The following is a 9,500-nucleotide window of genomic DNA, read 5'->3' on the forward strand; positions in this document are numbered from 1 at the left end:
CAACACTTGGGGGTCCCAAGATGTCACACACGGGAAGTGGGAAGTATCCAGTATCCAAGGAGTCGCGTCCTGTGTCTGCCCACCCCGCATTCCACTCAGGCTACCTCGACTGCGGGGGCCTCCCCTCCTCGGGCTCCAGTTCCCTCTGGCACTCCTTTGTCTGGTGTGCCCAGGCTGCTTCGTGGGACAGATGGGGAGGGGGCAGAGGCCGTTGGACCTCTGTCCCCGTCCCCCCTTCCTTCTTTACCACCTTGCAGTCCGCAGGGCGCTGGGGGCACGGCCGAAGTGTTGTGGGGGGAAGTGAGGCGGGGCCTGGGAGCCCCGAGATTTCCAGGGCTTGCCCCCTCAGGGCCGGGCTGCGGGGGAGGGGAAGGGGCGCTCTCAGCCGGCCTGGCGCGGGCTGGGGTGGGGGAGCAGCTTCCAGTTCCGCGGCTGTGTCACCCGGCGCGGTGGGGCGGGGGGTCAAGGTGCGGCCGCAGGTGTCCGGGTGCGGGGCGGTGGCGCGCGGCGCGGCCATATTTGGCCATTTCGGCGCCGACGGAGCCCCGCCCGCCGCCCGGGAAGCCGCAGCCTGGGCAGCCCCGTCCCCGCCCGCCGCCGGCCCTGAGTCACCAGCCGGGCGGGGGGCGGAAGTAATGGACTGGGGGCGCCGGGCGCGCTCCTAGCCTTATTTAGTCAAGGAGGCCGCGGATTGGCCGGCCGAACAAAGGGGCGGTGGCGGGGGGGCGGGGCGGCCCCGGCGCCTTCGAGGAGGCGGGGCGGGGAGGGGACCGGCAGCCGCTCCCACCCTCACCGCGGGCCTCCGCGGGTCCGGGAGACCCCGCTGCATCGCGTGACGCCCGGTCGCGAGAGTGCAGGGTGGGGATGCGCGCGGGCCCAGAGGTCATGTGGCCCGGGCGGGGGGACGCGGAGCTGGAGGCTTGGCGGTGGGGGGGCGGGCAGGGGGCGACGACCCTCCTGGGAAGCACCATCTGGAACCAGGAGTAAGTGGACGCCGTGGGTCCAGGGAACGGGCCCCAGATAGAGCAAGACCTCCAAGCCCCGCACAGGGGGTTGGGGAACGCCGCATTCTGCGCTGAGATTTTTCTGTTTTGCAACCGGGCAGTGCGAAGCCTCGCCCAAGGTCATTTCAGGGCTGTGCTCATGGAAGCGCACGGCCGCCCCCACCCCTCCTGAAGCTGGAGAGGCCCTGGAGCCCCTTGGGAGGGGACCACACGGATGTGGCAGCCCCTGGCTTGGGTGAGCAGGGAGGCCCTGGGAGGAGGGAGAGAGTCAGCAGCTGCACTTCTGCCCAAAAGTGGGTGTGTCCTTCCCATCTTGAGGATGGAGACTTGGGGCTCAGAGAAATGATGTGAGTTTTTTAGCCCAGTGCTGGTTTGGTGCATTTATTGTGACTTTGCTGCATCTCGTTTCATCTTCCATCCATTTAAGGGCTGAGAAGACAGTGGTGCAGGGAGGTGGCATCACCTTGCAAGGAAGTCTGGCGTAGCTGAGACTTAGCCCCAGGCCTCCCCAGCCCTGGACACTGCCAGGCAACCCCAGCTCAGGGTCCTTCCCTTGTCCCTCCCTCTGACACCCACACCAGCCTGTCGTCTCCTTGCTCCAGCCTCCAGGGATGCTTCCCGGGATCCAGGTCACCTCTGCACCTGGTAGCCTGACCCCCAGCCCATCACCCCACCCCTGCCTCCTGCCTCTCTCCACCTCCCAACTAGCCAGTTACTTGCCAGGCAGACAGGGTAGGGAACTTGGTAATGAGTACCCCTTCGGGCCTTTGCCTCTGCCAGGAATGTCTTTCCTTCCCCTCCCTCCAAATACAACGTGGGATCCTGGGTTGGATCCTGGAACACAAAAGAAGACGGTAGTGGAAGAACCGGTGAAATCCGAATAAAGTCTGGAGTTTAATTAATTAAGTACCAAAGTCAATGTCTCAGTACAATTGTACCATGACTGTGTAAGATGTTAACATTAGGGGAAACCGGGTAGAGAGTCTGCAGAAATGCTAATACTGTCTTTGCGACATTTGTGTAAATCTAAAATTATCTCCTAATAAAAACTTCATTTTTTAAATGCCAAGGGGGACTTCCCTGGTGGTCCAGTGGTTAAGACCTCCGCGCTTCCACTGCTGGGGGTGTGGGTTCAATCCCTGGTCAGGGAAGTTCCACGTGCTGAGTGGTGCAGCCAAAAAAAAAAAAAAAAGCCAAGGAAAACCAAAGTTTCCCTACCCTCAGCTCACTGTCCTATTCTCTCAGGCTTGTGGATCAAATGCAAGATGAGTGTTCTGCCACCTAAAGCCTTCTCCAGGGCACTGGGCTGGCTCCCACTGGGGCAGGGGCAGCCTCTGGAGTGGCTCTGTCTGCTTGGAACAAGGGTCCCCAGGCTGCCCTGGTAGGCAAGGTCAGCTTACTGCTGGCTTGGCCAGCCTGCCTCTGAGTTTCAGGTCAATGAACAGAGTCAGGGCCACACATTTCTGTCTCTGGTCTAAGTGTCCAGTGGGGCTTGTTCTCCTGCCGGCACTTTACAGACAGTCATGGAAGGTCCATACATCCCAAGGCAACCTGGAGGCCAGGGCTCCAGCCCCACGCCCTGCGGAGCCTCCCTGGTGGCCAGCTGCTCGGGCACTTAGGCATTGGTGAGTTGTCAGGTGCTCTGTGCTCAACCCTGCCATTTGTTCTGTGCCAGGATGCACTGGGCCAGGCCTCTTCGTGTGTCATCCAGTCCTCACTGCATAAGGCAGGGAAACTGAGGCTCGCAGTGTGCACCCCCCACATGAAGTTGGGGTGTCAGGTACACAGAGACACCCAGGCCAAGGCTTCACTGCTCCGGCAGTGGAGGGCTCTAGGCATTTTGAAGACAAGCCCCACTGGAGTTTATTGGAGGTTCCCATCTCCCCACTGTGGTGCAGCAGGAACCAAGGAGGCCTTTGGAAGAACACTGAGTTGGGAGTCAGGACCTGAGTTCTGAGCCTCAACTTCTGTAAAGAAGATGGGCCAATGATGTGAGGGGTGTGTGGCCCACCAGAGGCTCTGAGGCTGGTGCCCCTCCTGCACTGGATGATAGGTCTGGGGACAGGAGACCATTGGGTGGCCCAGTGAACTTTCCCCACGCCTCACCACTGAGGTTTTCTAGACCTCTGGCCTCAATGTCCCCAGGCATTCAGGTTTCGATGATGATTAAGCTGTACTCACTCAGCGCCTCTGTGTGTCAGACCTGAGATTACCAGGAGCAGTGGCCTCCTTACTCTGCTTCCAAGGGCACACCCCCAGGCCTTGTTCCACTGGGCCTTGGGGGACAGTGACAGCGCTGCCTACACCACGGAGCAGGCTGCCGGACCTGGCACAGTGGTCCAGAGATGGGCACAGTCTGCTCTTCATCTTTGCTGCACACGCTGCCAAGAGCACACATTGCCCACCTGTGTGGGCCCTGCCCCCGGAGGTCACCACTTTTCACCTCTGCATAGTTCTTACTCTTGGTGAGCTGTGTCCACAGATTGCAAAGGGAAACTAAGGATTAAACCCAGGAGTCCAGGCCTTCAGCTGCTTCATGACAGTTCTACCTCAGCATGTGGCTAAAGCCAGAAACCAGGGACTCCCCTGGCGGCCCAGTGGTTAAGGCTTCATACTCCCAATGCAAGGGGCATGGGTTTCATCCCTGGTTGGGGAACTAAGATCCCGCATGGCCCACGGTGTGGCCAAAAAAAAAAAAGTCAGAAACCAGGGTGCCCGCCAGACCATGGCACACTCTGCACATCCCTGACCTGTGTCCAGTCCAGCTGCCAGCCTCCTGCTTCCCCACAATTAATATTACAAAACACATCACCCTGCTCCCCATGCCACTCACTGCCTCAAGATAGAACCTGAGTCCCTTACTCTGTTGCGGGAGGCTTTCATGGCAGCTCTGCCTGACCCCCACCCTTTCACCTACTATAACCTCTCACTCACTGCCCTCCAGCCCAGGACCAGCACCTGCCCAGAAAGTTTTTCCCGTTGGCCACCTCCTCCCTGCAGACCTCCAGGTCATCCCTGGCCTTGGGGCAAGTCCCCACCTCCCAGCTGAATGTTGGTTATTCAGTTTGTCCCTGCCCTCTGCCCAGAGTGTAGGTTTCTCTGGACACAAGGTAAGCTGGTGTCCCCTGGTACCTATACAGGGGAAGGGAAGCAAGAATGTAGGCAGAAGGAATGGAGAGAGTAGGGCTCCAGCCCTGAAAGAGGGAAGGGCCTTCCCTGAGAGTCAGAAGGGGGACAGGGGAGCTGCCGAGCTGTTCCCCCCAACCCTGACTCCAATATTCAAAGAGAGGATATGGCTCTAGAGCTGAGAGGGAAGGAGCAGAGGCCTGACTGCCCTCAGGGACCCTCTCCCAGCCCCCCAAGCTGGTAGGCTCACGGGGGCTGCAGGGGACAAGGGTGGGGCACCCCTCCTGCACTTCCTGCTCTGGCACGGTGCTGCGGGGAGCTCGCCCGACCAGCCAAACTCTCTTGAGCTGGACAAGGTCAGGGCTGCCACGACAGGTGTCCCCACCCCCCCGGGACACCTGCGCCACACGGAAAACCGGGAGGTGGATCAGGGTAAGACACGGACAGGAAGCCGCCGCTCTGGGTGCTCTGTCCTCCTGCCACTGCTTCCAAAGGCTGCAGCTGGAGTGGGCAGAGTGGAAGGAGGTGAGGTCAGGGCTGAGGTCAAGCCCCGGCTCGGCTCCGCACCGGTCACCCCAGGCCTTCCCGGCGCTCTCCTTCCGGGTTTCGGACTTCCCAGGGAAGCGGCGCCCAGGGGGCGGGCCCTGCTGCTCTCAGCCCCGCCCACTCCAGCCGGTTTGGGACGTACAGCCCTAGCGGGCTGGGGGCAGGACTTCGGGTACTCACACCCGGCTTGGGCCCAGGGCCGCATGTCCTAATTTGGTCCCGGGGCGGTTCCCGGGCCAAGAGTCCTAGCGTGCACCTTCCTGCGCCCCGGCCCGCCTCCACCTCCGGGAGCCTGACCCCAGCACCAGCTTTCTCTGAGCCCTTTGGTGTCAGCGCGGGAGTCCCAGGGAGACTAGGTCCAGCGGGCGGCCGAGGGAGTGCGGAACAGGCTGCCACCGAAGCAGTGCCAACCAGGGCCGAGGCCTGGGCGCCCTGCCACCCGCGGCCATTCTGCGCCCCCTCTGTTAGCTGGTTTCAGACCTGGGGTCAGAGCCCCCTCCCCTGCACCGCACAAGCCGCATCTCCTCTGCCCCTGGGGTTTGCCGGCAGCGCACGGCACCCGGGGCCCTGCGACGCGGGGAGAGCTCGGCGGCCTGGGCCAGGAGATGGCGCTCTGGCCGGCCGCGGCGGCCCCGAGCGCCCAGCTCTGAAGCAGGCTGCTGTCATTCCCAGGTGGGGCCGCCAGGTGGGTCCCGCTATCGCGGCTAAGCGCCCCGGGCCGGAGAGGAGTCGGGGCCGCACCTGCCGCCCCATCCCAACTACCCTGGTCCTCCCCAGCGCCCGGACGACCCCCGCAGCCATTGACTCGGGCTGGGGGAAGATGCTGCCAGTGGCCCCTGAGTCACTGGCCGCCCGAGGGTGACAGGGAGCGGCTTGGGAGTGGCCGTGACCTCAGCCGGTGCTGACAACAGGGTGACAAGGTGGGATTGGGGTCAGCCAGCACCCAGGGCAACGGAAGAGGGGAGGGCCAGGGCCTCCACTCAGCCAGGCAAGGCCAGCCCACACCTATGTCCCTGTACCTTCCGTTCAGGGAGCAGACAGCACCCACAGAGGGACCCCAAAGCTAGGGCAGACCCTGGACCTGACTGTGTCTGTTGAATACACAGCTGGTTCCCTGGGAGGGTTTAGATGCCAGCTGCCATGCTGTCTGCTCATTGGACACACTGGGTTATTTCAGCAGCTAGGCCACCTGGGCAGATGGCCATAGATAACCAATTCAGAGAGGAGAGGGAGGCTCAGAGAGGTTGAGGTTTGTTCCAGGTCACACAGCAGGATTGGAGGGGGTGGGACTGTGAGCCCCTTCCCCCAACTATACACACCCTGCTGGCTGTGGGGAGGCGGAGGTTGGGGGACAAAGGGGTGTGAGTTCATTCCACTTCTCCAGGGGCTGCCCAAGGGCTGTGAGCTGTGGGGCTAGGTCATTTGGGACTGGGCTAGCCCCAGGAAGGTGGGAGAGGAGGCCGGCAGGGATGCAGCCTCCAGGGGACCTGGATTGCCACACCAGGGCAGCAGAGAGACACGGAACACCCTGAAGGTGGATGGGTGGGGGGCAGAGAGAGCCAGGTTGGGGTTAGGTCATTCCTGGGGAAGGACAGAGGATGCCCATGGGCTGGTGGCCAGAGCTGTACCTCTACCTCCCTGGGTGACAGGTGGGTCGGCCCTACCTGTGTGTCTACCAGGGCCTGTGTGAGTGAATTGTCTCAGGGAGCCAGCCCCCAGGAGCAGCCCTGACCCAGAGGAGCCAGCCAAGGTCAGCAGTGCTGAGCAGACTCACAGACCCACTCCTGCTCACAACACTCTCTTCCCCAGTTTGCCCGGGCACAGACTAAGCATGGGGGGGTGGGGCGGGGAGCCACCCAGCTGGGAAGGGACAGGCCTGGGGCCTGTAAGTAGGAGTTGAGTTTGCATATCTGCAGGTGCCTGTGTTTTACCTACCTGGGAACAAGGGGGGGAGTTTAGAGATGATAATAGTCCCTCAGATTTTTTTGTGTGTGTGGCCGCACCGTGCAGCATGCAGGATCTTAGTTCCCTGACCGGGGAACAAACCTGTGCCCCCCTGCAGTGGAAACAATGAGTCTTAACCACAGGACCACCAGGGAAGTCCCATGTTCCCTCAGACTTTGAAGGCTTGACTCCCTGACTCTTCCTACAGTTGCTCTTGGGAAATGGTTGTCATTTAAGTCCCGATCCAGCGTCCATGGTTTTTTTGTGATTCTCCACAAGCGTTTGGGCTTTTCCCTTTTTTCTAGCCTATCTGAGATTTCTGGGGTACCCTGCTGAAGACCTCATTCTTGTCTTGGTCACTTCTAGGCCCTAGGCCCTCAATGTCCTTTAGTTCTTGGGAATTTTCTTGTGTTATTTTTTTCATAATTTCCCTCTTTCCTGTTTTATTTTTTTTCTGTTCTTTTGTTTGGGGATTTCTATTAATTGGCTGGTCATATCTCCTAGTTGAATCCTTTAATAGTCTTATTTTTCTTCTATCTATTTATCTTTTTTAACTTACTGGAATATCTAACTTCTTCTGACCCTGCAGTGGGATTTTAAATTCTAGTTATTATGGTTTTTAAATTTTTTTGAGAACTTAATAAAAACTTAATAAATTTTTACCATTTGTCACACTTGCCTTATTTTCTTTTTATCTTTCCCTTTTCATTTCTAAACCATTTGGGAGTCAGTCTCAGACGTCCTGCCCTTTACTCCTTGATATTTCAGTGTCTTTTTCCTAAGAACAGGGACATTGTCTTATATAACCACAGTACAGCAACCAAAATCAGGCAATTTCACATCAATATGGCACAGTTCATCTAATCTGCAATCTAAATTTCAGTGATGACAGTTGTCCCAATAATGTCCTACATAGCATTTTTCCCTGACCTAATCCAGGATCTGTATTGCATTTAGTTGTCCTAACCTATGACATACTTAATCCCCAGGGCCTCTCTCCTGTTCTCTGCACCATTTATAGCATCACCTATAGGTGAGAAGATTTTTATTAGAAGCAGACCAGCACTAATGCCTCGAGCTAAGTGGCATGACACTGTCCCCATGGGAACCATTTGACAAAGGAAGGTGACCACGTGCAGAGCCTGTTTGACTGTAGAAGGCAATGGTCCATTTCTGTTTTGGCCCAGAAGTCAGAGATGGAGTTTATTCCTTTTTGGATCCCCAGCAAGATTTCTGGCACACAGTAGGTACTTAATAAGTGCCTGTGATTATTTGACATGAGGAATCTGGTTCTTTCACGATGAGCTGAGCCTCTGCAGATAGATTTGGCATTGTGCATGGGTGTCTCTGTGTGTGTGTCTGTGTGTCTGTGTGCATGCATGTCTGGGCATGTGTGTGAAGGTGCACATAGACGGGCTGGGCAGAGGCTGCCATGGTCACCTGCGGAGTTGTGAGCTCCTGATTGTCCATGCCAGGTATTGACACATCTTGGGCACCTGTGTGTCTGCAAGCCCAGGTGGGCGGTAAATATCCATATTTTGATGAAGTTGACCTGGTCCTCACTCAGCCCCATGCAGCCGGGGTTCACTCTCAGATATTGCAAGTGGTCCTCTCTTGTCCCAGGAATGTGCAAAGGTCCTAAGGTTTGGGTGCTGGAAGATTGCCCAGTGGTCATGGGACATCTGAGCTTGCTGAGATGCCCTCAATCCTGTCCTTGTGGTCCCTTCGGGAACTTTCGGCCTTGCTGGGTTCCAGAGGCTTCTGGTCTCTCCCTCCCCTCTCCTGCCAGATATAGCCCTCATCTCCCCCTTCTCCCCGCTCCCTGACCTTATGGTTTTACATGAGACAGAAGCCAGGAGACTGCACCAGCTTTGTACCCTGAAAGCCCTAAGTGGGGGCCTCCCCAGCCCAGCCAGCAGCTCTCTGCTTGAAGCGGGAGGGGGACCAGGCAGGAGAGGTTTTCAAGGAGCTGCTTTGCCAAGACAGTGTGTATCTGGGTGCGTGTGTGTGAAGACAAGGGTCTTGAGGGGGGTATAGGGTAGGGGAAGGGAGGGGTCTTGAGAGATGGTGGTGGGTGTGGATTTTCACATGGAGCAAGTGGGAGGCACAGGCTGGGCACCCCCAGTGTTTGCACACACAGTGCAGTCTGAGATGTGCGAGCCCCCTCCCTTCTGCCCTGCTGAGGGGAACTGTCACCCTAAACCGCCTGCAGGCCTCTAGTAAACCAACCTAGGCCCCCGCCCGCCCATGTAAGTGGAACTGTGGGGCAGCGGAGAGCTCTGCCATGAAAAAATCATGAGGACACCAAGCTGTGGGCCCGTTTCAGGCACAATGCAGGAGGCTGGGCCCTGGGTGCCTGCCAAGCTGGACCCCAGGAGAAGGTGATGGGCCCAGGAGTGAAGAAATCAGGGCCTCAGGCTGTGCCCAGCAGCACCTGGACCAGCAGAGTGGCCCTCACCTCCTTGCGGGGCCAAGAAGTCCGGGGGCAGAGGGCCAAAGGGGGATGGCAGAGGCCTGGCCACGGGAGGGGCAGAGTACCCGGGATGGGGTGGGACAGGAACGCCAACCAGAGCAGCAGCTGGTCAGGGCCTGGGGCTGAGGCGCAGGCTCTGGAAAGTGGGGTGGGGCGCCGGGGTTTTCCTCTGTGAGGAGTAATTCCCAGAGACTCACTGCCCTGCGGGAAGGGTCTGTCTGGCATTGCTCAGCACAGGGGGCCAAGACTTCAGTCTGGGAAAGGTGTGACTGTGGAGGTCCCTCAGCCGGTAGGGCTGTCCTGGCCTCCATCCTGGGCCATTTCCCAGTTTCCAGGCTCCAGGCCAGCTGAGGCGGGGAGGGCCCCTTCCCCCAGCCTGCACACACACAGCACCTGTGCCAGCTCAC

Source organism: Balaenoptera musculus, chromosome 20 (assembly GCF_009873245.2).
Source record: "Balaenoptera musculus isolate JJ_BM4_2016_0621 chromosome 20, mBalMus1.pri.v3, whole genome shotgun sequence".
NCBI lineage: Eukaryota > Metazoa > Chordata > Mammalia > Artiodactyla > Balaenopteridae > Balaenoptera > Balaenoptera musculus.